We start from the raw sequence: 23144 nt of genomic DNA, 5'->3' as shown, positions 1-23144 counted from the left end.
TGGCCATAGCGGACTTCGAGGACAATGTATTATTTAAGTGGGGGAGAGTTGTAACACCATGTTTTGAAAAGTACCTTGGTGGCGGTCTTGGAGGCCCAGGGTATAAGCGATTAGGTTGTTTATGGGTCTTGGTATCTATTCGAAAGGTTTTAAGACTCGCATGTGTAGCTAGGAACATAGGGATTCTCGCCACCTTTCAGCATGCATGCAAAGGTGACAACTAGGTGCATACGCCCAATGTACTCTCAAAGACCCTAAAACCTAATTTTGAGGCTAACCACTATATAAGGAACGTTATGGCTCCAACCCTAGCCCCTTATCAGCCTCCCCTACCTTAGAGAAACCATAGAACGCCTCATCTCTCCATTCTTGTGAAATTTTGATCTTGAAAAGCCTATTTGGTGGTTTTAAGCTTGGATGAGGAAAGAAGAAGTTGGAAATGAAGGATTTAGGAAGTTTGAGCTCATAGATCCCAGATAACATCATCATTTAGGACCCTTTGGAGGTATAAAGTTCATAGCTTTCCTCAAGTATGCTTAGATCTAGTGTGGTTTAGTTTTGAAGTCATTTTGGTCCAAAGGTTAAAGTTTTATAGTCCAAATCTGATTTCTAGGCTAAGGGTTGCCACCCTTGGTGCTAAATGACTTCGTAGGACAAAACGTTGTCATCTTGGTGGTCTTAATGGGTTAATTCAAGAGTTTAGCCCACTTTCATGGAAGTAGAATATCATTCTTGGAGTTTGGAGTTATTTGGGGAATGCAAAGTCACCAAGTCAGTGACTTTATGGATTAGGACGTTGAAAAGGACTTATATCTTTGATTGTAGCTTCCGGATATGAGTATTAAGCACTTAAATAGAAAATTACTTAACAGGGGAGTACATTGAGCGTACATGTAGGTACGCCCTGCGTAACCACCATTTGGCCAGTTCGCTTAGCGTACATAGGAGTACGCCTAACGTACTCATCAGATATGGGCCTTGTGAATTTTGAGCCTCGGTTTAGGCCATGTAGGGAGATTTTGGTTCTTTGGGCCTTAGTGGGCCATCAGAAGTCAGATAATGTGGTCCGAGAAGATGTTTGGGCTTAGGGTAAGGCCCATTAGAAGGATTGGGCCCAATTTAGCAAATTGAGCCATTAGTGGGCCACTAGTTGGTTTGGGAAGCCCATCTAGTGTTGGGCCTTTTATATTATGATTTTGAGCCTTAGATATGGAGCAAGTTAGTGATGGTTTATGAGCATTCTAACACCGCTAAGTGTACATGCAACCCTAGAAAACCTTGGATCTATGTTTGTCTAAAATACATGTAAAATATGATTTCTAAGGTTCATAATCCTATCTAGCATACATGGGGAACTTTTATTCTAAAAGATGGATAGAATTACATACCTTTTAGTTGATTTGATTCCTTGAAAACCTTGAGAGCCTAGCACCCCAAGTGTGATGCCTCAAATGCTTCACACAACACTGAATACTTTGGAATAACTTAAGAGAATGTATAACACTTATAAAAATTGGCCTAGCCCTCTTTTCTTCTTGTGTAGTCGATTTTGGTGAGTATCATGTTCCTTATATAGTGTGTCACATCTAGGGTTACACCATGTAAACCCTAATGTGACATGACTCTTCATTTCCATGACCCATGGGTTTGTAACTCTCATGGAGCATCCTATGGGTTTAACCCAACTTAATAATCCATGGAGCCTTTTAGCCCACTATACAAGTTTTGGATGATTTACATAATCAACCCATATATTTAATTAGTCATCTTTTGATCACTTAATTAATTCCAAATTAATTCTTGATCAATACTAATTAAATAATACTATTAATATATTAGAACTTATAATATATTAATAAACCACAAGTGTTATTTCTCTCATTTAGTCTATCCAAATGCATGATGCCATGCAACCCAAATGGACCATATCAGGTCGGGTCAAGTACATACCAAATATAGTTATGGAATTAGACACCTTATCCAACAGTCTCCCACTTGGATAAGTCTAATAACTATATCTGTAAGTATGACTTCAGGAACCGATCAGCAATCGTAGCTCTTTCAAGGTCTCTTGGAACTGAGAAGATGATGATGTGCCATTTAAGATAAGTGATCATATAATCCTTTGTTCTAAATATCAGCCAGAAAAATACATGGAACAATGTCTTACTTATTGTCTAGCAGTTTGTTTCCCGATTTTCGATTTGTTTGACACATCAATTTGGTTCTGACCGGGCGCGGTACATAGGCCAAAACAAAATCATCGAGGGGCCCAGATATTGCTTCTAATCCAAGAAGGAACATATAAACTTCGACTCATATGCTTATTCTACTACTTGTTGAATCACACACAAAAGTATATTTTATAACATCGAGTTACCAATGCGGTTTTGTACGATCAATGCATAACCAACTCATAGGCAACAAGTCATATCTCTAGGTTTGAATACTTATATGATATTACTGTCTCATGATCACTCGAGATAAATTCTATGAAGTGATACCAGTGAGTGTGGGTTGAGTCCGATGCTCAGAACTTACGAGCACTCATGAGTGTTGTAGCCATGTCCAACAACTTAGACCTCTGCAACTATCTCATGACAGTCTTGATTCATACCTACTTCCAACGTATGAACGAATGTGGAGATTCAAATAATATGATATACCAAACATAATTATTCTGGAAGTCAATACATGCAAAAGATATATAGTAAATGATTGACAAGAGATAGAAACACTTTACTCATAAATAACACAACTTTTATTCATAATCAAATGTCAATTACACTTTACAAATTTCAAAATTATCTAACTTCTAAAACTAATATCATCCTTCAGCCCTATGCTCCGAGCATGCTAGTGATGCTTAACTCGACTCATTCCCTTCGTGAGGGGATCTGGTGGGTCCTCATCTGATGATACCCTCTGTGCCACGAGGAGTCCTTCTTCTATTCGATGTCTGATGAAATGGTATTTTCTATCGATGTGTCTGGATCTCCCATGATCCCTTGGTTCCTTGGCTAAGGCAACTGCACTTTCACTATCACAGAAAATTTCCATTGGCTCCTTTATAGCTGGTACAACTCCAAGGTCTCCAATGAAGTTCTTTAGCCATATCGCCTCCTTTGCTGCCTCGCTTGCTGCTATATACTCTGATTCGCAAGTTGAATCAACCACTGTCTCTTACTTGGAACTATTCCAAGTAATAGCTCCTCCGTTTAAGGTAAAGACCCAGCCTGACTGAGAGCAGAAATTATCCTTATCAGTCTGAAAGCTATCATCACTATACCCTACAACTCTCAAGTCATCATTCCCACCGAGGGTAAGGACCCAATCCTCAGTTCTCCGCAGGTACTTGAGGATATTCTTTACCGCAGTCCATTGAGCCTTGTTAGGGTTCCCCTAATATCTGCTAACCATGCTCAAAGCAAAGGCTACATCAGGTCGAGTTAAGGTCATAGCATACATGATTGAACCCACTATAGAAGCATAAGGTACTCGAATCATTTCTACTATCTCAGCCTCAATACTCGGGCTCTGAGTTTTACTCAGTCTGGCGTTACTTTGGATGGATAACTCTCCTTTCTTGGAATCCTGCATGCTGAAGCTCTTCTGCTCCTATCCAAGTAGGTACTCTAACTAAGTCCAATTAGTCTTTTACTCCGGTCTCTTAGAATCCTTATCCCTAGAATATAGGCAGCTTCTCCTTGGTCTTTCATAGAGAAACACTTCCCAAGCCAGGACTTCACTTCCTGCAAGGTTGGGATGTCATTTCCTATGAGTAGTATGTCATCCACATATAGTACCACAAAGCTGACTATACTCCCACTAGCCTTGACATAGACACAAGATTCATCTTCACTCCTCGAAAAACCCAATTCTATGACTTTCTCATTAAAGCAAAGATTCCATCTCCAAGGTACCTGTTTCAATCCATAAATGGATTTCTCGAGCTTACACACTCTATTAAGGTATTCTGTACTTACAAAACCCTCTGGCTGACTCATGTAAACATCTTCAGCCAAACTTCCATTAAGGAATGCGGTTTTGACATCCATTTGCCATATTTCATAATCATGAAATGTAGCTATGGCTAACAGAACCCTAATGGACTTAATCTTTGCAACTGGTGAAAATGTCTCATCATAATCAACTCTTGGAGTTTGAGAAAAGCCCTTTGCAACCAGTTGCGCCTTATATGTGTGTACATTACCATCCATGACGGTCTTCTTCTTGAAGATCCATTTGCACCTAACTGTCTTATGACCTGGTACATTGTCAACCAAGTTCCAAACTTGATTGTCATACATGGACTGTATCTCGCTGTCCATTGCCTCTTTCGATTTAGTAGACTCGGGGCCTGTCATGGCTTTCACGTAACTGTTAGGTTCATCCAGACTTACCAGTGTCTCATCACTAATAAGTGACTCACCTTCTGCAGTAATATGGAAACCATAATAATGCTCAGGTGCATTCCTAACCCTTGAGGAATGCCTCAGAGGTTCAGACATGTCAATTGGCTCAACAGCAGTTTACTCCTCAGGTTAAGTTCTAGGGTTTGAAGTTCCTTCACCACTTGACTCTTGAATTTCTTCAAGGCTAATTTGCCTCCCACTGTTTCCTTGGCTTATGAAATCTCTCTCTCGAAAGACACCCCTCCTTGCTACAAAGACCATATTGTCACTAGGTCTATACAAGAGGTAACCAAAGGATTTCTGTGGGTAGCCGATGAAAATACACATCTTACTTCGAGGTTCGAGCTTATCATGAGTCTCGCACCTCATGAAAGCCTCGCAACCCCAAATCTTGATGTGGTCTAGTTTAAGAACTCTACCAGTCCACATCTGATGAGGAGTTTTGGCATCTTTCTTTGTAGGGACAAGACTAAGGATATAGGCGGTAGTCTCTAAGGCATACCCCCAAAATGAGATTGGTAGTGAAGCTCGACTCATCATGGAACGAACCATATCCAAAAAGGTTCGATTACGCCTCTCGGCCACACCATTAAGCTGTGGTGTCCTGGGAAGTGGCAATTGTGAGATAAGCCCACATTCCTTAAGATAGTGAAGGAACTCTGTACTAAGATACTCACCACCACGATCGGATCAAAGCATCTTAATGTTCCTGCCCAATTGATTCTCGACTTCCTGTTTAAACTCTTTAAACCTTTCAAAAGTCTCTGACTCATGCTCGATTAAATAGACATATCCATATCTACTATAATCACCAATAAAAGTCAAATAATAACGATTAGCATCCATTGTGGCAGATTTGAAGGGGCCACACACATCCGTGTGCACTAGATCCAACAAACCTTCAACCATAGCACAAGAACCAGTGAAGGGTGACTTTGTCATTTTTCTAAGTAAGCATGATTCACAACTATCATCTTACTTTAGGTCAAATGACTCTAAGACTCCATCCTTTTGGAGTTGGCCTGTGCATTTCTTGCTCACATGTCCAAGACGACAATGCCATAATGATGCTTTATCCAAGTTATTATTATCAGAAGAATCAATACACAACACATTATTTCCTAGATTATCTACAACAGATACAGCTTCATACACACCATCACAAGGTAATGCTTTAAAATAAAGAACATTATTAAAGAAAGCATTTATTCCACCAATTTCATCATCAAAAGAAAAGGTAAACCCTTGTTTGTACAAAGCATGAAAGGAAATCATATTTCTTGCCATTTCTGGCGAATAACAACATTTATTCAAATCTAAAGTAAACCTACTACTTAGCAACAAAGAATAAACTCCAATCTTGGTGATAGGTGAAGCTTTCCTATTCCCCATGATCAAGTTTATCTTTCCATGCTCGACATTCTCACTTCTTCTTAGTCCCTGCAAATACGAACAAATATGAATACCACAACCGGTATCAAGGACCTAAGAGTAAGAATAGGGTGAGTTATTAGATAGAATAGTGTAAATACCTGCATGGTTGAGTTTAACTTTCCCATCATTCACATCTTGCTGGCAATTTACGCAGTTTCGCTTCCTATGCGACTTTTCAGGGAAATAGAAGCATTCAGCCTCCTTTGGGTCAGAAGAAGGAGTGACAAAACCTTTCTTGGTTCCACTTGAAGAAGATCCATCAAGGGTCCTAGCCTTGGTACCCTTATAAGAGCTCTTCCTCTTCTTCCCTCTAACTTTCCCGATTACCAAGACATGATCGTAGTTTAGAGTAGGAGTAGGAGTGTTAACAACCGACTTACCTTTAAGACCTGTTTCTGCGGTCTTTAGGAGTCCTTGAAGTTTGTTGAGTGTGACTTCTTCCTTATTCATGTGGTATGTCATGCGGAATTGATCATAACACGAGGGTAAGGAGTGCAAAATAATATCTATTGCAAGCTCCTCGGGGAAGTTCACATTAAGCTTCAGAAAACGATCCACATACCTTTGCATTTTCTGCATGTGGCTCGTGACGGATTCTCTGTCCTTCATCCTGGTTGTTATCATGGAGGATATTATTTCATACCGCTCTTGACAAGCACTCTGATGGTATCTTTCCATCGTATCTTGGTGCATCTCAAAAGTGTAGCAGTCCTCATAGGACTTCTGGTGTTCATCTCTCATGGTGGCCATGATGATGTATGCGACTTTGGTGGCATCTCTTTCATGAGCCCGAAAGTCAGCGATCTCCTGGGGAGTAACAGTGGACTCATCGATCTCCTTTAGCTCTTTATCGAGGACATATTCCTTGTCCTCGTAACGAGTCACCATCCTGATGTTTCAGAGCCAATCCATAAAGTTGGAACCATCGAAGATGACCCTCCCACATAGGTTCATGAGGGAGAAGGAGCCAGTAGGGTTTGATCCAGAAGCAGTGTTGTTGGAAGACATCTGAAAAAGAAGAGAACACGTTTAGTTTAGATATAAAGGTAGTCCTTAATAAAACACCCAAATGTAATATTAAGGCTAGGATCCAATCACAATATATCATAACTTAGAAGAGGTATGCCGTAATCTAAGCTATAACATATTTGAAAGGTAGGTGAATGACGATTCACCAATTTCCACCAAAAACGGAAATATAAATTATTAGGTTTTAATTGGTTCTTAGAAATTCCTAGATTCTTTTGAGATTCAATGAACTTTTCAAAGGCATGTTTCAATCTCGAGTGTGCCCTCCAAGATTTGTGACTGGGATACCGAGGATCACAAAACGAGGTGTGAAGTAACCATGCAAATCACTTGGTACCCTTAAAGTTTATCACTCAATCGATGTGCCGGTTAACCACACGCACTCCACCGACCTATAATAACCCTTAAGTCACCGTTTACCTACCTTGTTAAGTCCAAGTTAGTGTGTCGGTTAACCACACACGCTCCACTAACGACTTAAATAAAGTGTAAAGTGTAATTTCATGGATTAGCTCCTTTTTCACATTTTCCTAAAGTAACTCAGATTGGGAATTTAATAAAACATTTAGTTACTTTATAATATTCATCATACTTTTAATGAGAATTTATAACTCCTTGTCCTACCCGTTCGGCTAATGACCCTCCACCGATCAAGGAAGCGGTGAGTGAGAGTGGACACCATTAAGCTGCCATTTTATAGGCAGAAACCTTATACCCCCTTATAGTCCGGCTGTGTGAATGAGGCCTACTAATGGTAAGACAACTTGCTCTTATATATATATATATATATATATATATATATATATATATATATATTATTAACTTATAATACTATAAAGTATAAGGATTGATTTTTAACTTTTTAAAAATCTAGGGGTTGGAACTAAAATTTATTAAGTGACTTTACATGTTCCAAAACTTGAGGGTAAGTTTTTTAACTTTACAAAACCTTTCAAATTCATAACTTATGAGTCATTAAAATGAAAACTCTTCATTTTATAACTTATGTGTTCTTTTAATGGTTTTTAACACCAAGAGACTTTTGGTTATCCATAACTTGAGGACAAGTTATGGAGTCAATTAAAACACATAAAGATCATGAATTAAACATTTAAACAAGTAATTCCTATGATTTATCAAAAACTCATAACAACATGAATATTCATATCTAAGTTTCAAGAACATATGAACATATGAACACATAAGATCATATAAAATTGATATTAGCCATTGTAAATCGATTAGAACAACCATTACACCATCTAAAACAAGTTTTACAACACCAAAACAGTTTAGGGTAATGTTTCTAGTTGATTTCCAGCAGCAAAAATCGAAAATATGCACCCTATCTGGCCAACTCGTCGAATGCACGAACTGAATCGCTGAGTTGGATGCATTTTCACTTGGACTCGTCGAGTCCCCCCATGGACTCGTCGAGTCCCTTGTGCAGACAGCTCAAAATCGATTTTTTTACACTAATTTGCATCAAGTATTAACAAACAAGCCTAGGCTCTGATACCACTGATGGGTTATGAGCATTCTAAAACCCCTTGGTGTACATGCAACCCTAGAAAACCTTGGATCTATGTTCGTCTAGAATACATGCAAAATATGATTTCCAAGGTTCATAATCCTATCTAGCATACATGGGGAACTTTTATTCTAAAAGATGGCTAGAATTACATACCCTGTAGTTGATTTGATTCCTTGAAAATCTTGAGAGCCTAGCACCCCAAGTGTGATGCCTCAAATGCTTCACACAACACCATGTAAACCTTAATGTGACATGACTCTTCATTTCCATGACCCATGGGTTTGTAACTCCCATGGAGCATATATGGAGCATCCTATGGGTTTAACCCAACTTAATAATCCATGGAGCCTTTTAGCCCACTATACAAGTTTTGGATGATTTACATAATCAACCTATATATTTAATTAGTCATCTTTTGAGCACTTAATTAATTCCAAATTAATTCTTGATCAATACTAATTAAATAATATTATTAATATATTAGAACTTATAATATATTAATAAACCACATGTGTTATTTCTCTCATTTAGTCTATCCAAATGCATGATGCTATACAACTCAAATGGACCATGTCGGGTCTGGTCAAGTACATACCAAATATAGTTATGGACTTAGACACCTTATCCAACAGTTAGACTAGGGGTAAAATGGTCATTTTACCCTAAGGAAGATTATTGGTATGGACTAAGTGATATTTTGGTATTGATAGCTTAGGGAGTTGAGAGATTAGTAGTTCAAGGATCTGCCAACTAGCATCGAGAGGTCATTCGTAGTATTCTATATTCAGCTTTGCGAGGTGAGTTTACTCCAGTAGGAACTGGTATAAGGCACCGATGCCGAACCGTTTATGTATGTTAGTGTATATCGGATTTAGATTCGATGTCAGGGTTAGCTTGATGCAGTTTATATGTTCCAGATTTCGGTCTGAAGTTGGGCGAGGCCCGAGGAAGGATTATATGTATGCTTCCAAGCAACGATTCGATGCCGGGTGGTACCCGAGGCAGTAGTGTATGTTTAGTTATACCTGTTGTCTTTGTGATACTTGTATGTGCCTGGTAGAGAGGTGAGTGTGGGCGGGGGCCCGTATCTCATCACTAGGTGAGTGCGGACGGTTTTCCATATCTCATTAGTAGCAGAGTAGGGGCGGGGCCTTGAGACTAGCAGTTATAGTATAGCTATTGTTTGTTATGTATTAGCATGATTATATGTTATTGTTGTATGTGTATAGCGGGCGGGGCCCGGAGACAGGCGGATCCTAGTAGAAACAGATTTGTATACCGAGCGGGGCTTGATGCCAGGTGACGCCTGATGCCGGGCGAGGCCCTATGCCGGAGTTAGTCTTATGCCGGGCGGGGCCCGATGTAGCGGGTGGGGGCCCAATATATGTGCTTGTGTGAATGGTATGAGGTAGATTGGGGAGCTCACTAAGCATTGTGCTTACAGTTTTTAGTTTTGGTTTCAGGTACTTCCGGTAGCGGAGGGAAGAGCTTGGGATGACTGCATGGCACACACACCAAGAAGTTTTAGTCTGGGATGTTTTACGCTGATAAAAATAAACGTGTTTTGAAATGATACTCTGATTTGATATAAGGACTTGGTTTATGAACAAAATCTTTGATAATTATGGTTTTTATTATAAAAAATTCGAATCGTATTTTTGGGATGTTTCAAGTTGGTATCAAAGCCTTGGTTTGAGGGATTCGGACACACTCTTGGGTGTATCTGAACTCAAACTAAGTAAGTGGTATAACTTTTTCAAAGGAAAATTATTTTTATAAAAGATCTTTGAGAAAAGAGAAAAGGACCTTGGAAAAAGCGAAAAAGGGTGTGGTGCACGCAATCAGCCGATCTCAAGTAAGTTCTCCCAAATTACCCATACATGTTTGTTTAGATATGATATGCTTATGAGAACTGAATGCTAGATTAGGACTAAGGATCTTGGAGGATGTCTTATGTGCATATTATGTGTATGAGCTTTATGTGTTGCATGCTAGTACAAATTCCTGATATGTGGATAAAATAGCTTGATTATGTTCTGGTTTGATTTTCCTTTTGTCTGAATGCTTCTTGCTTTGAGCTTTGCAGGAATCTAAGTGATAGGGGTTAGCCATTAGGTGAATATGTCAAGTCACATGTGATCAGGGTTGAATAATCTCAGAGTGCTAGATTTGGCCCTATTGCACAGCTCTCGTTTGAGTCTAACCGTTGTAGGGACGAGTCCTTTACTCGAAGGATTATCTGAGCCTCATCACATATGATGGTATTCAGGTAGTGGCTAATTTGCATTATGAAGATACCTTCAGTAATTGAGGATTGGGTTTGGGTTGGAGGTTACCCTAGGGTAAGCCTAGGCTGAGAGTAGTGCTGGGGGAAGTAGTAGTAGTAAGGGACTTGGTGGAGTCGAGGCGATTCTCGAGGAAAGTATGAATATATGTGGAAGCTAGTATGGGCCTGTACTACTGAAAGCAGAGGATTCATACTCGATTCGAGAAGGGATAAGATAAAACTGCGGAACTTGTACTGCATGTGTGATTCCTTAGTAGTGATGAGCGGTCTAATGATAGCTATGTTATGTTATAGAATGGTGACGTTACGTGAGATACTAGTGGGCGGTTTAGGCGCCGGCGAGGGATTAGGTTCGAGTTCAGGAGCCGAGCCACTCGGGGAGTAGATAAGAGAGTTTATATCAGCTGAGATTACGCGTAGTATACTAGATCAGACTCCTTTGATCTTTGGTATGGATAAGGAGGGCGTACTAGAGATTTTGGATGAGAAGTTGGGAGCTTTCCGTACTGAGATGGTGGCTATGATGTGGGCGTGTACACTGAAATTTCGAGCGTTCATAGCTTGTGGAGCTCTGGATTACCATGGGGACAGGGACCCCATTGCTAGCAGTAGATGGTTGGCAGATGTCGCCAACACTTTTCGCACTACCCGGTGTCGCGAGGGGGACAAGGTCCGGCTCGCCTCCTATCTCCTGAAGGAAAGAATGTGTGGTTTGTAGGAGGAGTTTGGACATACCGTTGGAGATGATTCCGCGTTGGACGCGATGACAAGAAGTGACTTCTCGGCCAGGTTATGGGCCGAGTTTGCACCAGTTATTGAGGTGCAGCAGTTAGCATGGGAGTTCCAGGACCTCCAGCAGACTATTAAGACAGCGTCGAAGATCACTGTCATGTTTAGAGAGAGAGAGAGAGAGAGAGAGAGAGGTCTCCTGGATCCGCAGTATGTGGTGGATAAGGAGATAAAGAAGGCTTGGTACCATGAGATGCGGAAGAGCGACATCAAGAAGTTTGTGAGCCGATCCAGCTGCAAGACGCTGGAGGATATGATTGCTCGAGCCAGGGAGAGGGAGATTGACTTAGAGGCAGACAGGAAGAGGAAACCAGTTGAGGTGCAGACATCCACAGGATTGAGCAAGAGGCCCAAGACGTCAGATTCGAGATCGAGAGGTCATCAAGACCGTATCCACTGTGGGAGGTGCGGCAAGACATGCGAGGGTGCATGTAGGAGTGGCAGTGGTGATGATTATGGATGTTTCAGGTGCGGCCAGATCGGCCATTATAGCAGGGATCTTACTGCTACCACCCCAATGGATCAGACCTGATCAATTTCCATTATAGTCAGAGGGGCAACAAAAAGGCCCAGTGTCCGAGTTTGGAAGCACTAGGATAGGTGATAGCATCCACCCCTGCGACTTTGAGGATCACCAATAGCCGTTAGGGCCGGGCAGAGGTACCCGCGGTGAGGAGCAAGGCATTCCAGCTGGTTACAGAGGAGACGCGAGCAACCCCTGATGTGGCCAGTGCGTAACTTTCCCATTCATATCAACTTTTATTTATCATATATTTGCTATGGTACTGCATCAATGTTAGTAAATGTATTTCGGAATATTATATTACCTGCTTATGATAAAGTTATATGCCATCTGCATACCATGGATGTTAGAGTAGTAGTTCGAAGATGTTTCCCTTAGGGCAGGTTCTTAGGATGCAGTTACTACAGCAAGTGTGAGTGGGGCTCGGGAGGTGTTTTGTTAGTCTTTTAGAGTGGTTCAGATTCGGTATTGGTTAGTTGTAGAGCACTAGCAGTAGTAAGTATTGGTTGTTAGCAGATAAACCATTAGATGGAAAGAAGGATTGAGAATCCTTTCCAAGATGGGAGGTGTAGGGATCTAGTTGAATCGAAGTGGGGGAGAACTATCCCAATGGTTAGGACTAGAAATAAGTGCAAAACCGGGATGCGTTCGTGACTTTGATGGACAGGAAAGCAACCCTAGTGATTGTGCGAGTTTGGAGTTTGGGAAACCTCCTAACATTAGGTTCGTGTATTCACGGTAGCTGATAACTGGTTGGGAACCATGTTAGAGATCCTCGTGGCAGGATGCGAGTTTAGTCAAGATGTAAGACTACAAGATAGCCGTAGCATTCACCAATAATTAGATAGTGTGGAATGTATTTTAAGATGGCGGAAGGACCATAGAATTCGCTAGCAGTGAGATAGTGTAAGAAGTGTTGTAGGGCTGAGGGTAAGCCATAACATTCATTAGCAGCTAGTCAGGGGATTGTGGGGAAGGGCCCGTATCTCCTAGTCACCAGAGTGTGGTCAAGGCCCGTATCTCCTAGTGAGTAGGGTGTGGGTGAGGCTTGTATCACCGAGCGAGTGAGATCAGGATCAGGATAGGATAGACAGACAGAACTCGAGGTGGTTATACCAGTATAGCCCTAGATATGTGAGACCCATGGGGGAGGCCACTTCTGGATATAGTTTGGGTGAGACTTGTGGGCGAGGCTCGTGTACATGCAGCAGCACAGGTGGGATTTGTTAGAGACCATAGGGTCAGAGTAGGGGATCAAGTATCCCAAGATTTATAGAGCCAAAGTGGCAAGGTAGCTAGAGTAGTTTTAGATAGTTGAAGCCTCCTTCGGAAGTCACTAGGAGTGATTGAGAAATAGAGTTTGAGTTCAGTACCCAATGGGAGTCCGGTAACCAAGATGATGATAGATAAGTTTGGACCACGGTTGTCTCGATTCATCCAGAAAGCAGATAAGAGGTAGCAAGACCTCCGGACAAGAGCAAGGATTGAAGAATCCTTGCGTGAAGCAGACAGTTGACCTAGTGGTGCTACACCCCTCACAGCGAGATCACATAATCTTAGATAGAATGATTTGATCCTGTTACACAGCTCTCGTTGGATTCGAACCTTTACAGAATGAATCTGTTACTAGAAGGATGATTTGATCCATCCGCTGATTTGGGTGTTCAACATTGAGACACGATAAGAGGAAGCATTCAGTGAGAAGCAGAGAAGAGACAGCACTAGGAGTGGCTGTAGATCTGGTACAACGTAGGGCTATCTCACAAAGAGATAGAGAAGGTTGTTGTTTACGGAAAGTTGCCTTGGGAAGGTCAGTTAACGCGCAAGAAAAGAAGGGGTGGACCCCTAGGATGTTCAGCATGAGTACTCGGGGAGTAACGGAAGGAGTACCAATTGAGTAAGAGCGATGTACTAAAGGTTTATAGCGATTAGATGGTTCTCTAGAGGATACCCTTGAGGGTTAGCATTTTGCTCAAGAAAGATTGGACGGTAGACAAATAGAAGCGGTTCTTCGAAGATTGGACCGGACAGAAAAAGTATGCATCATATCGGAGCACCGTGAGAGGTTACAGGGTAGTTGGCCATAGCGGACTTCGAGGATGATGTCTAATTTAAGTGGGGGAGAGTTTTAACACCTCGTTTTAAAAAGTACCTTGGTGGTGGTCTTGGAGGACCAGGGTATAAGCGATTTAGTTGTTTATGGGTCTCGGGTTCTATTCGAAAGGTATTAAGACTCGCATGTGTAGCTAGGAAAGTAGGGCTTCTCACCACCTTTTCGTGGATATAAAGTTCGTCGAAAACGGACTTAGAATGAAGGAGTTATAGTACTTTGAAGTTACCAGAAAAATTGGTCCCTGAAAGGAAAAACGTGCATTTCAGCATGCATGTAAAGGTGACAACTACGTGCCTATGCCCAACGTACGAGAAGTACGCCCAACGTACTCTCAAAGACCCTAAAACCTATTTTTGGGGCTAACCACTATATAAGGAACATTATGGCTCCAACCCTAGCCCCTTATCAGCCTCCCCAACCTTAGAGAAACCATAGAACGCCTCATCCCTCCATTCTTGTGTAATTTTGATTTTGAAAATCCCATTTGGTAGTTTTAAGCTTGGAAGAGGAAAGAAGAAGTTGGCAAGGAAGGCTTTGGGAAGTTTGATCTCATAGATCTCGGATAGCATCATCATTTAGGACCCTTTGGAGGTATAAACTTCATAACTTTCCTCAAGTATGCTTAGATCTAGTGTGTTTTAGTTTTGAAGTCATTTTGGTCCAAAGGTTGAAGCTTTATAGTGAAAATCTGATTTCTAGGCTAAGGGTTGCCACCCTTGGTGCTAAATGACTCCGTAGGACAAAAAGTTGTCATCTTGGTGGTCTTAATGGGTTCATTTAAGAGTTTAGCCCACTTTCATGGAAGTAGAATATCATTCTTGGAGTTTAGACTTATTTGGGGAATGCAAAGTCACCAAGTCAGTGACTTTATGGATTATGACGTTGAAAAGGACTTAGGTCTGTGATTGCAGCTTCCGGATATGAGTATTAAGCACTTAATGAGAAAATTACTTAACAGGGGAGTACATTGAGCATACATGTAGGTACACCAGCGTATGCACTATTTGGCCAGATCGCTTAGCGTACATAGGAGTATGCCTAACGTACTCATCAGATATGGGCATTGTGAATTTTGAGCCTCGGTTTGGGCTATGTAGGGGGATTTTGGTTCTTTCGGCCTTAGTGGGCCATCAGAAGTCAGATAACGTGGACTAAGAAGATGTTTGGGCTTAGTGTAAGGCCAATTAGAGGGATTTAGCCCAATTTAGCAAATTAGGCCATTAGTGGGTTTGGGAAGCCCATTTAGCGTTGGGCCATTTTATATTATGATTTTGAGCCTTAGATATGGACCAAGTTAGACTAGGGGTAAAATGGTCATTTTACCCTAAGGATGATTATTGGTATGGACTAAGTGATATTTTGGTATTGATAGCTTGTGGAGTTGAGAGATTAGCAGTTTGGGGATCTGCCAGCTAGCATCGAGAGGTTATTCGTAGTATTCTATAGTCAGCTTTGCGATGTGAGTTTACATTAGTAGGAATGGGTCTAAGGCACCAATGCTGACCCGTTTAAGTATGTTAGTGTATACCGTACTTAGATCCGATGTCGGGGTTAGCCCGATGCAGTTTATATGTTCCGGATTTCGGTCTGAAGCTGGGTGATGCCCGAGGAAGCATTATATGTATGCTTCCAAGCTACGGTTCGATGTCGACTGGTACTCGAGGCAGTAGTGTATGTTTAGTTATACTTGTTGTCTTTGTGATACTTGTATGTGCCTGGTAGAGAGGTGAGTGTGGGCGGGGGCCCGTATCTCATCACTAGCTGAATGTGGACGGTGTTCCATATCTCATTAGTAGCAGAGTAGGGGCGGGGCCCAAGATAGGTGGGGCCTTGAGACTAGCAGTTTTAGTATAGCTATTGTTTGTTATGTTATATCATGATTATATGTTATATTTGTATGTGTATAGCGGGCGGGGCCCGGAGACAGTCGGAGCCTAGTAGAAACAGATCTGTATACCAAGCGGGGTTCGATGCCAGGCGAGGCCTGATGCCGGAGTTACTCTTATGTCAGGTGGGGCCCGATGCAGTGGGTGGGAGCCCAATATATGTGCTTGTGTGAATGGTATATGGTAGATTGGTGGAGCTCATTAAGTATCGTGCTTACAGTTTTCAGTTTTGGTTTCAGGTACTTCCGGTAGCGGAGGGAAGAGCTCGGGATGACTGCATGGTACACACCAATAAGTTTTAGCCTGAGATTTTTTGCTCTGATAAAAATAAACATGTTTTGAAATGATACTCTGATTTGATATAACGATTTTGTTTATGAACAAAATCTTTTATAATTATGGTTTTTATTAAGAAAATTCGAACCGTATTTTTAGGATGTTTCAAGTTGGTATCAGAGCCTTGGTTTGAGGGATTCGGACACACTCTTAGGTGTGTCTTAACTCAAACTAAGTAGCTGGTATAAAATTTTTAAAGGAAAATTATTTTTATAAAAGTTCTTTGAGAAAAGAGAAAAGGACTTTGGAAAAAGTGAAAAAGGGTGTGGTGCATGCAATCCGCCGAGCTCAAGTAAGTTCTCCCAAATTACCCATACATGTTTCTTTAGATATGATATGCTTATGAGAACTGCATGCTAGATTATAACTAAGGATCTTGGAGGATGCCTTATGTGCCTATTATGTGTATGAGCTTTACGAGTTGCATGCTTGTACAAATTCCTGGTATGTGGATAGAATACCTTGATTATGTTCTGGTTAGATTTTCCTTTTGTCTGAATGCTACTTGCTTTGTGCTTTGTGGGGCTTTGAGTGATGGGAGTTAGCCATTAGGTGAATACGTTAAGTCACATGTGATTAGGGTTGAATAATCTCAGTGTGCTGGATTTGGCCCTATTGCACAGGTCTCGTTTGTGTCTAACCGTTGTAGGGACGAGTCCTTTACTCGAAGGATTATCTGAGCCTCATCACATGTGATGGTATTCAAGTATTGGCTAATTGGCATTATGAAGATACCTTCGGTAGCTGAGGACTGGGTTTGGGTTGGAGGTTACCCTAGGGAAAGCCTAGGATGAGAGTAGTGCTGGGAGCAGTAGTAGTAGTAAGGGACTTGGTGGAGTCGAGGCGTTTCTCGAGGAAAGTACGGATAGATGTGGAAGGTATTATGGGCCCGTACTACTAAGACTAGAAGTTATAATATATCGATTGTTTGTTATGCATTAGCATGATTACATGTTATTGTTGTATGTGTATAGCGAGCGGGGCCCGGAGACATGTGGGGCCTAGTAGGAACAGATCTGTATAACGAGCAGGGCTTGATGCCAGGCAAGGCTCGATGCCTGGCGGGACCTGATGTCGGGTGGGGCCCGATGCCAGAGGTAGTCTGATGTCGGACGGGGCCCTATGCAACGGGTGGGGGCCTCGTATATGTGTTTATGTGAATGGTATGTGGTAGATTAGGGAGCTCACTAAGCTTTGTGCTTACAGTTTTCGGTTTTGGTTTCAGGTAGTTCTGGTAGTGGAGGGAAGAGCTAGTGATGACTGCATGGCACACACCAAGAAGTTTTAGCCTGGGATATTCTACTCTGATAAAAAGGAACATGTTTTGAAATGATACTCTGATTTGATATAACGATTTTATTTATGAACGAAATGTTTGATAATTATGGTTTTTATTAATGATTTAAAACGAAAATTTTGAACCGTATTTTTGGGATGTTTCATATAGGTTGTTTGCTATGCTCAAAACCCATCAATTTCTTTGCGCAAGAGATGACGCCGTGTTGTGGTTATGAATGGACCACGACGTCGTAGCTGAACAGTTGAATTTTCGCGACTAAAAAAAATGAACTCGAGTTGTGCCGGCCAAACATTCCTCTCATCTCTGGTATATGTTCTTCCCTCTAGTAGTGGAATTTAATAAAAGCATCAATCCCTCTCTCATGTGGGTAAGTGACCCCATATTTATTTGATCTAATGTCTCTCATGACAAAACTACACTGGATCCAAATTGCTAAAATTTTGAAAGCATCCGATGGGTAAAATATTTCTACAAAGATCTAAAACAATAAGAGCATCAACATGGAAAAATTTAAACAAACTAAAATAAATAAATAAATAAAAGCACACTAAAATAACTAAAATATAGCAATAGCAAACCAATATTACAAAAAAGGGTATCACGATAACTCGTCTTCATCAGAGTCATGCAACACATGTTGATTACATCTCTTGCATGCAAGAAGCGGTTTTTGAAAATAAAAACTTTCAGGACTTGTCAAACTATTTCCTTTGTTTTGTTTGCTCCATTAACTGATAAGTAGAAAAAGAATTGACCCAACTAGTCAGGAGTAGTAAGAGTTTGGTCATCCACTTAAGCATCGTGATTTGTCTTGCTATACAATGTCATGTGGATTGAGTTGGACAAATAACCAAGGTAGTAGACTAAACAAGTCAAGAATTCCCTAATATCTTTCAATCTCAAAACCCATGTGAAAAGATAAACCAATCAATGCGTATGATCGCAAATTATTCGAAATAACAACAAAAATCATCCCAATAAGTGACATGTTATCAAAGAAAATAAAACAAAAAATGCAAAAACAAATAACGAATAATCAAATAAACTAAATTAATTGAAAACCGTTCCCCAACAACGGTGCCAAAACTTGATGTGTTATTTTTATTGCACTAATTTTTTATTTATAACTCCTAGTTTATCGCATCTAAACCACACCTTACAGGAAGTGAACCCGATCGAGTATAATATAATTTTAATAAGAAAGGGTGTCAAACTCAAGGGAATCGGTAGTGAATTAATATTAGAATATTTTGCTATAGGTTACATTAAATAAATGAAAGCAATAAAAAGGAATATTTATTACAAAATCTCAATTAAATCAACAAATAAACTAACTAGATAAACTGATTAGATACGAATCACTTTAGGTAATCAAGTTCAGATTGGATTACTTCTCAAAATCATGGTTAACTCCGTTAATAGTGCAATGGATCTATTAGTTGGTTGTTGGATTCTAATGTGACAAGTTATCTTGACCAAATTTCCTAGTACTGATAATTAATAAACAACTAACACAATGATCATACAATTAGTGAACACATAATTAATTTAATATGTTCAGATCATGAATGATTTGATCTAGTGATTTCTCGTCAATGGTCATGACAATCAATCGAAGCATAGCATTGATATCTAAGCTCTCTAACAAGCCAAAGTCACATATTAACATTACCTAACCCTAGGATTTGATCAATCTCTAGTCCTAATAGTTTAATGATCATAAAATAATTAAGATTTATGTTAATGTAATTAGATTGGTCCTCTTAAATACACATAACTCAGCAGTAGGAAATAAAAATCACAACTTTAACATGATAGGTGATGATCAATCAAACACAATTAATAACCAAACTAATAAAATAAAAAATCATTGAAGTCAACACATAAAATCGAGTTTTATCTACTCCAAACAAAAGCAACAGGTTTTAACACATGAATTCAGAAAGTAAAACACAAATAGAAATAATTGAAATGCTAATCCTAGTCAGAACTACAAACCGAATGGTTCCTGTCATGAATCAGCTCTTGTTCCTTCGGATCTCGGCTCCATATTAGCTTAGCGGCCCTCTGGCCGCCTTCTAGACCATAAAAACATGATATGTATAAACTATACTTATCAACTTTTAAATTTATAACATAACAAACTTTTACTAACTCTGCACTTATAGGCAATGTATCTAGCCAAATTATAGACTAGCTTAGGTAAGTCGGGAATCTAACACAAGGAACGAAATTCAAATAAATAAAATAACTACTTGTAACATCCAGATTCCCATGTATATTATTTTAATCATTTATTTTTGAGTTTTGTGGAGGGACTCGGCGAGTTGACGCTCAGACTCGCCGAGTAGGATCGCGACTCTTTGACTGAATTAATGAACGGACTCGACGAGTCGATGTGTGGACTCGGCGAGTCCACGCTGTAAAGAGAAACCCTAAATCCCCGGGCCTGATCCCTATTTAAAGGATTTATAGCCTTCATTTGTGGCTACCAGTCCAGAGAGAGATACCTTAGCGTTTGTGAGCGAGTTGTGAGAGAGTTTGAGCTTCTTGTTCGGTTTTGGGGGTGATTTAGCCAAGGAGGAAGAGTTTCCAGCAAGAAGGAGGCAAGAGAACTTCATTTAAGTGGGTTTCAGCTTGGATCTTCAGTTTTGAGGTAGCTATTCGATCCTATTCTTCTGTTTTGCTTAAGGGCATTGAATCTAGGGTTTTCTATACCCTTTTATGGCTTGATTGGTGAGTATAGTGTCCCATTGAGAGCCAAACTCTAGATCTGTACCTTTTTAGGTCGAGAGAGCTCGAATCTTTCTGCTTTTTGTGGTTCCATGTAGGAAATGGACATTGGTTGCCATATTAAAAGGAATTTCACCAAAATAAGCCTTGAGTGCCTTGAATGTGTACCAAGATTCGACCTTTATGTGGTTATTGGTCATGGGGAAGGCAGATCTATAGATTAGAGAAGCATATCTGACCTTAGGAGGTCAGATTAGTGTTGTCATGGGAGCAAATCGCCGAGTTTCTAAGTGGACTCGACGAGTCGAGTCATGGATTCCCCGCGATTCATTTCTAAGTAATATGGTGAGTAAAGAGGGAACTCATCGAGCCAAGTGAGGCTTAAAGGGAGTTAGAGGACCAGTATGGACTCGTCGAGTCACCTAAGTGCACTCGACGAGTCTGGTCAAAGTTTGATCATTGACTTCGTTGAATTTTAGGGATTAGTCAATGTTTGGACTTTTGAGCCATTAGAGGGGTAGAATGGTCTTTTACCCTTCTTAGAGAACTTATAGAGAGGGGTTAGCCTAGCCTTTAGAAGTTGTATTAATTAGAGTAATTATTTATGTGATTAGGCGGATGCTAGTGCAGTATTTCAGAGTTTGAGGTTTACCGAGTTATCCGAGGTGATTCTTCTCACTATACTTTACCTTGAGTGGTAACTAGAGCTATGTGACAGAGTATCTTGTATGCTATGTATATGATGTGTTGCACTGCATTATTTATATGTGATTTATGTTGTGTGTATTCCAGAGTTTACAAATGTGACAACCGTCAATTTTTGGCCAAGTCAAAGTCAACAAGTCAAACTGGTCAATCATCTAACCCTTGTATATTAGGGTTTCCATCATGACTCTTATTGTACCTACTCGCAATCTTAATATAAAGTATCACTTAGAGTTTTCACGCGTTCAGAAATTCTAAACCCTAATCAGGGTAAGTGATGAATCTACTCGATAGGACATTATTCCATACCCCTCGAGAGCGTATAACACACATAACAAGGCTTAACAGAGTGTAAGAACCTTGCGTTGTGAAGCCAAACACTCAAAAAGGTGACAAAAGAAGTCTCTCCCAATCTATTTCACTCAAACTCTCCCAAAACTCTCTAAGTAGGAGAAATCGCTCCAAGTGTGTGAAATCTCTCCCAAATCTCTCCAAGTATGTGAAATCTCTCCCAAATCTCTCTAAGTATGTGAAATCTCTCCCAAATCTTTCCAAGTATGTGAAATCTCTCCCAAATCTCTCTCCGTATGATAAATCTCTCCAAGAATGTGAAATCTTTCCAAGTATGTGAAATCTCTCCCAAATCTCACTCTATATGAGAAATCTCTCCAAGAATGTGAAATCTCTCCCAAATCTCTCTCTATATGTCAAATCTCTCCAAGTATGTCAAATCTCTCCCAAATCTCTCTCAAAATCTCTCTCAACTCCTTATAATCACTCGGGGCATCCTGACCCTTAATTTAGTCGAAAACCGCTCGAAAACAGAAGTGTACGCGAAAAACAGCCTTAAGGAGCCGAAACCACTCTTAGGAGCCAAAACTCCTCTTAGGAACCGAACCTCTTAGGAGCCGAACCTCTTAGAGCCGAACCTCCTGAGAACCGAAACCCTCTCAACCAAAATGGACCGAGCACTCTGTCTATTTCGGTCCCCTGATCATTCCGAACCGAGCCTGACCTTCTGCTCTTCTCTTCTCACTTTCGGTCTGAGAGGACTACACCTTCGGTCCGAGGACTTGACCTTCGGTTCCGAGATGCAAGCCACGACTGAAACCTCGCACCTTCGGTCCTCCCTTCTACTCTCGGTTCCTTCCTTCTCCACTCTCGATTCTCATTCCCTTAGAGCCGAACCTCGCAGGTTCGGTCCAGATTGCCGGTTTTTGACCCAAACTTCGTTTTAAGCCCGTTTTTCGAGATTTTAATGCAGGATATTCACCCAAACTCATATTTTAACATAATAAACCCAAATATTCATATTTTAATTATATTTTGCGGAAAATCCTTGCCTAAGAATAAAATCTAGTTGGTAAGATATTTAGGAGGAGTGTTGACTTATCCTTTGGACAAGGACACAAACAACCTACCCATACCTTCATAGTACAACCCCTAGTCACAATTCACCCATACCTAGTCAATAATTGTCCTTTTTACACTCTTTTTCAACTGTAATCTTGAACAAAAGCTGGAGAAATCCTTATCTCTTCTCCCACTTTATTCACTCTTTCTCAAGAAGAACAAACACCTCTCTTACGCTTTCTCTCTCTAAACATTTGAGATTCAAATGCTGGTCTTGGATTTTTCCTCCACATTTGGTAAGTATCTTCCTCCTACAGTTAGATATTATACTATCCTTCATGCAAATCATAGATTGCTTACACAAATGTCGTCATATTTGTGTTGGATCTTCAAATCTTCAAGCATCTCCCAAGTATTCTTGAGTCGAACACTACCTTTCTCCATCATCCGTCTACTGAAATCACTCAAGGTGAGTTCATACCCCTATCTTTTCATGTTTTTCATAAGTTTTAAGGGGGGGGGGGGGGAATACAAGTTAAACACCCAAGAACACAACTAAACTCATCCAACAGCTTTCATCAGAAAAGTTGAGCCTTATTCACGGACTGTTTTGACTATCTTAAACTTAATATCTTCCAAAACTGTTTAATATGCAAATAGTTCAGGTTCATACCTTTAAAATGAATACTTGCACATCTCCATACGAT

The sequence above is a fragment of the Lactuca serriola genome, chromosome 2 (assembly GCF_051521515.1).
Source record: "Lactuca serriola cultivar US96UC23 chromosome 2, Lser_US96UC23_V15, whole genome shotgun sequence".
NCBI lineage: Eukaryota > Viridiplantae > Streptophyta > Magnoliopsida > Asterales > Asteraceae > Lactuca > Lactuca serriola.
This window is presented reverse-complemented; position numbering follows the sequence as displayed.